Source organism: Callithrix jacchus, chromosome 14 (genome assembly GCF_049354715.1).
Source record: "Callithrix jacchus isolate 240 chromosome 14, calJac240_pri, whole genome shotgun sequence".
NCBI lineage: Eukaryota > Metazoa > Chordata > Mammalia > Primates > Cebidae > Callithrix > Callithrix jacchus.
Genome location: NC_133515.1, coordinates 41,539,783 through 41,546,117, shown reverse-complemented (window position 1 = coordinate 41,546,117; position 6,335 = coordinate 41,539,783). Strand labels below are relative to the sequence as shown.

Genomic DNA, 6,335 nt, shown 5'->3' with positions numbered 1-6,335 from the left:
ACTGGCCTTCTTTCTGTTTTTCAAAACTAAGAACTTCCTTGCCTCAGGACTTTGCACTTGGTCCCTCAGCCTTGAACATTTTTCTTTCAGCTATTCTCTGGGCTCATAATTCAGACTTCAGCTTAACTTATCTCATGTAAGCTGCTCCTAGTTACTCATCATGATATTCTCTTCATAGCACATTTAGTGCCCTGGATTCATTTTATTTATTTTCTTATTTGAGAATGTCTGTTTTTTTCTACTAGAATATAAGCCATAAGAGGTAGGATCTTTGTTATTCTGTTTTTACCAAATTATCCCTGATGGCTGGCATATTATGGGAATTCAGAAAATATGTATTAAATGAATGAATAAATTGGTAAAAGTGATGAAGGTAGCCAGAGAATTGATCCAAGATCAGGAGTTGCAGAACAAGTGCAATAGCAGGACCAAAAGCAAGAGAAGGGTTAAATTGATTTAATTGGGAGTCTGGAATAGATATTTGAATATTTTTAGCTGCTCTTTTTTTTTCCTATTGCATAGCACTACTGGGGTATAGTGCTCCCTGACTCACCACAGAAGCGTCATCCCTCTACCTGTCACCTAACAGCCAAGGTATGGACATGTCACCTAGATTCACCCATTTGGATATTCCCATCTGTCTGGGGGCCACTAGCATTGGCATCACCTGGGAACCTTAGAAATGCAGAATCTCAGTGCCCACCCAGATGTACTGAATCTGCATTTTAACAAGATCCTACATGATTTATACATATTAAAGTTTGAAAAGCACTAGCTTAGAACACATTCATACTGGTGCAGTTGAGAGTCCAGCAGTAGCAACATCCAAAGGAACAAGGAGATATATCCTTATCAACTAGTTCTTGTGGCATGCTTAGTCATGGGTCCTGCTCCCACCCATCCTTGGTTCTTGTCTTTCTCAACCAGCTACTCACGCAATGCTGTGTAATAAACAATCATAAAATCTCAGGGACCTATAATAAAAAACATTGTTTCTTGCTCACAGATATGCCAGTTACCTGGGGATATCTGTTTCAGGCTGCAGTGTATAAATTGACTGGAATATCTTTATTCCACCAGTCTTTCATTCTTCTGGGACTAGCAGCTTACACAGAGAATGCTTCTTCTGTGATGGAGGCTCTCAGGGTGAGTGGAAACACAAATGCTTCTAAGGCTAGAGGCATATTGTCTCTTCCTCCAATGCTTCAGTGGCCAAAGAAAATCACATGGGAAAATCCAACGTCATATTTCTCCCATGGATGTTGATAGAGGATAGGAAATAAATTTCTACCTTATGACAAACAAAACACATGCCACCTCTTTTCCAAGCCTGGTTTCCAACTGCTTTTTGAAACCCCTCAATATGCTTCCAGTAGGTTCCTTTTCTGCTGAAGTTAGCCAGAGTCAGTTTCTATTGCTTGAACTCGAAAACTCTCACTGATTCACAGGAGGAAGTCCAGGTCAAATAAGGAAGGAGGTGGAGCCCAGGGATGCAGCTGTCAGACCTTGGAGAAGAAGCACTTGGAGATTAGAGTGCACAAGATGGCTCAAAATGGATTAAGGATGAATCGAGAGATGGCAGATTTTGACAAGAGACTAAAATACTGGAGTTTAAGTGACTTAAGGTATGGCTACAGGAATGAGTTCCTGAAACAAGTCTCCTATGTGGTTAGAAAAAACACTTAGGATTCTCCAGCAATACACACCAATAGGATATATAGATATAGTTATATAGATTTATGAGAGGAGATTTACTGGAATTGGCTCATGTGCTTATGGAGCCTGATGAGTTCCACAACAGATCACCTCCAACTTGGAGACCCTGGGATGCTGATGGCATAGCTCAGTCCAAGCCCAAAGGTCTCAGAACCAGGGAAGCTGATGGTGTACCTCTCAGTCTGAGGTGTAAGGTCTGAGAACCTGGAGGACTGCTGGTGTAAGTTCTGGAGTCCAAAGGCTGGAAAACCAGGAGTTCTGTTTTCTTTTTTTTTTTTTTTTTTGCCAATCAGTTTGAGCTTATGAGGTTGCTCGGGTTAGCTTTGAACTGATGACCTTGCCTTCGCAAGCACCATGACCTCTGCCGGGAGCCACTTTGGACCCCGAGTTCTGTTTTCTAAGGACAGAAATGGAAGGGTGTATCCCCACTCGAGCAGATAGACATGTTAGCCTTTCCTCTGTTTTTGTTCATTCCAGTCCCCTGGCCAATTAGACGGTACCTGCCCAAATTGAGGGCAGATCTTCCCCCACCTAGTCTACTCAGATTCATACTCTAATCATTCCTAGAAACACCCTGACAAATATACCTCAAAATAATGCTTTACCAATTTTCTAGGCATTCGTTAATCTGCTCAGGGTGAGACCTAAGATTAACCATCACAGATGGGGACGAAGTCTGGATTGTGAGAGAAGGTGAGTCAAATGCCACATTCTACCTGCACACTATACAGATAAGTGACAGGAAGGTCATATGTTATGAAAGGGACAGGAGGAAAGAAGACTATGGTTTTTTGAGTGCTAGGCACTATAATGGATATTTTACAGTCATCGTCCCCGTAATCTTCACAGAAATAATCTAATGTATTTTACAGGTGAGGAAACCAAGGCTCATATTAAGTTAAATAATTTGCTCAATGTAACCCAGCCAGTAAGAGGGGGTACAGTGGGGATTCAAGTAGAGTCTGACTACAAAGTCTGTGCTGCTTCCCATTAAACCATACAGTGTAGAAGCTTCCAGTGGGTCAGTGGGAGCAGGTAAGTCTAAGTGCTGGTTCTGTTTTATAATAAGTAAAACATGGGAACATGTCAACCTCGCCTGCTGAGGTTGCAAGGACAGTTGTCCTCAGGGGCAAGACAGGTGTTAATTAAGGATGGGATGAAATGAAAGGCTATATAGGCAGGGAAGTTTCCCTACAATTGCAACACAGGTTTGGAGAAAGGAGGTCAACAGTGGAAGATGAGCCTAAGAGGAAGACCTGCAGAAATAGGGAGATGAAAGCCCTGCTACTGCAGGAAATGGGGAGAGCATGCATTTTTATATGTCTGAGGATGAAGAAATATAGAGGCATGGAACTGGTTTGCGTCAAAGACCAAGATCATTCTCTACAGGAGAGTAATAGTGATCCTGCTAAATCATTAACCAGAGCATTTCATATCTGTATTCAAAATGCTACAAGCGTTTTCAAAAACACTCAGAATAAAATCCAAAGTCCTAACCAAAGTCTACAAGGAGCCTACATGATCTGAATTCCACTGAAATACCTCCAGATTTAAATTCCTCCTCATGCCCCTTGCTTACCCGACTCCAGCCATGCTGGCTTCCTCCCTGTTCCTCAATGTGCAGAGCACACTCCCACCTCAGGGCTCTTGCACTGGCTGTTCTCACTGCCTAGAACATACTTCCACAGAATGCTCCATCTATCAGAGATCTTTTCTGATAACCCAACATACCCATGCCCTTGCCCATATTCTATTTTTCTTCTTAACACTTATTAGCACCCAACTTTATTTATTTAGTTATTGTTTGTCTCCCATCCCACCATGAGAATGCAAGCTCCATGAGAAGGGATTTTTGTGTTTGTTCATTTTAGAAAATCATGTTTATTTTCTACCAGCTTTATTTCCACATTGCTTAAAAGCCTGTAGAAGAACAGCTTTAAGCTCGTTCAGTGGTTGTTCATATGTATTCAGTGGCCTGAGCAGTGGGAGCTGCACACCAGTCTTCCGGGGCAGAGTAAGCGCTCCAGTCTTCAGTAGGGAACTGCTGAATAGGCACAGAGGGCACCTGAACACCTTCAAACCAGCCTGCAACCTCAGAATGAGAAGCCAGGAGCTGGAGCAATCCATTCACCCTTGAAATCCCTCCTTTGTCATGGCTTTTTCAGCAGCAGCCTGATCTTCCTTTTCAGTCTCTTCAGGATCTCTGTAGAAGCAGAGATCAGGCATGACCTCCTACGAGTGTTCACAGGAGATGGTGCCGTGCATACTCAGAACTTCCTGGGCCAGCCTCCACCACATCAGACCCACTGAGTAAGCTCTCTTTTTCCAAGGAATGGCAACATCTACATAGTGCAGAGAAGAATCTGTATTACACAGAGCAATGATAGGCAGGTTAACATAAGATGCCTCTGTGAGAGGCTGGTGGTCAGCCCTGGCATCAGCAAACACCAGAAGATGTGGCTCCCAGAAGGCTGCCAGTGGATCTGGTTAGTGAAGTTTTCAGAAGAGAAGTAGCCAGAAATTGGAATGGCTCCCATGGCAGCAGCAAACTTCAGCATGGCCTGCTGGCCAGGATTCCTGGAGGATATGACACTGACATCAGTAAGGTTTTCAATGGCAACAATAGCACAAGCTGCCAGCAGAAGCTTCTCCCAGGTCCTCTTCAGATTTATGATGTGGATGCCATCACTTTTTCTTTTATAGATGTGCTGTTCCACTTGGAAGTCAAGGTTGGTGCCACCTAAATGGGTTCCTGCTGCAAGGAACTTGAGGACATCTTCCTCTTTCATTTGCAGAACATTAAGAACTCCAGACATTGTGAACATTTCCCTATAAGTTATGATGGCAAGCCAGAATAACATTGTATGGACTCCTCTCTGGGTAGTGTGAAAAGGGATTTGGTATGTTTTTTGTACTACTGCATGCCTAGTCCCTAAAACAGCCACTGGCTTATAAGGAGGTGTTTGGTTAACACTGTCGAATGAAATAAATGGAGATCAAATCGAACGGCTAGTCAAAAGATTCTGAATAAAACACTGGAATAAATGTGATTTCATTGGAGCTGATATAGATGTCTGCCTATTGGAGAACATTTAATTTCCTCTCCCAGCTGGCTCCTGGGGGCCTTAGGTGGGCAGAAAATAAGGGGCATCTCCATGTGCTTCAGTGGGCGGAGGGGAAGTTGATCATAACCTGCCCTTGACTTCTGGTGGCAAAGTCTCTCTTTGGATGAGTCATTTCCACTAAACGCTAAGTTTATCCATTAGTAGCTTCATTTTTATAATGCTTTTATAATCAGAAAAAAATATATAAAAGTTAATATATGGCATATGTAGAGAGAAATCTTGTGGGTTTTTTTGTTTTTGTTTTGGTTTTGATTTTGGGATGGAGTCTCACTCTGTCTCCCAGGCTGGGGTGCAGTGGCGCTATCCCGGCTCATTGCAACTTCTGCCTCCTGGGTTCAAGTGACTTTTCCCTCAGCCTCCCAAGTAGCTGGGATTACAGGCGCCTGCCACCACACCTAGCTAATTTTTGTATTTTTAGTAGAGACAGGGTTTCACCATGTTAGCCAGGCTGGACTCAAACTCCCGACCTCAGGTGATTCACCTGCCTCAGCCTCCCAAAGTGCTGGGATTTCAGGCGCAAGCCAGGAATATGAAACATTACTGAAATGCTATAATGTGGACATCATGTTCCCTTTTTCTCAGCCTGTGTCTCAGCAGTTGAGCCATTTTACCCATGGGGTGATTCAAACCATAGGGTTACTGTAGTCTTCTACTAGATTTTATTACTGAACATTTCATTCTTAGGGAGTATTCCAGAGGCTCGCCTGTGCTCAGACATTTTCTTCCCTCACTCAGTTTGTAGCAGTATTCCTATTTCCCTTTGATAATCTGGACCAATTACCCCAGCCAAATGGTAATCCCCTTTTGGGCCTCTTAATCCAGGTGCATGAGGAATAATACAAAATGATCAGGTGACAGTTTCAGTTTTCCATTCAGTGGAGCCCTTATTTTGTCCAATCGTGGAAACATTAATTCTTTGGGTACAGAGACCTCTAAATCAATAAAGTAAAAAATGGAAAGAATAGGAAGTAAACATTTTGTAAGTAAGTTGTCTTAGTCCATTTTTGCTGCTATAACAGAATACCACATACTGGATAATTTACAAAGAAGAGAAACTTATTTGACTCATGGTTCTGGAGACTGGGAAGTCCAAGAGCAAGGTGCCAGCATCTGGTGAGGGTCATCCTGTGCTGGAAGGCATCATATAATGAGAAGACAGGTATGCAAGAGGCAGAGTGGGATGAAGGCTGAACTTCATGATTTCTATTTTCTTGTTTTTCATTTTTTTTAATTTCTGAACTTCATGTTTTTACCGGGAGCCCACTCTCATGAAAATTAACCCTCTCCTGCAATCACAGCATTAATCCCTTAATGAGGGTAGAGCCTTCGTGGACTAATCACCTTGAAAGGCACCTGCCTAAATCACCTCTTTAATTGCTAAAATGTATTTACTAATTAAATTTCCAGCTTGGGAACTTTTTTTCTTTTTCTTATTTGCTTGTGAACTTTTTGTGGACACATTTGAACTATGGTATGAGTAATTAGATATAATAT

General features: G+C 42.5%; 1 pseudogene; it reads right to left on the bottom strand.

The window, feature by feature from the left end:
• Positions 1 to 3,652: 3,652 nt before the first annotated feature.
• Positions 3,653 to 4,666, bottom strand: LOC144579260 (small ribosomal subunit protein uS2 pseudogene; annotated as a pseudogene).
• Positions 4,667 to 6,335: the final 1,669 nt, after the last annotated feature.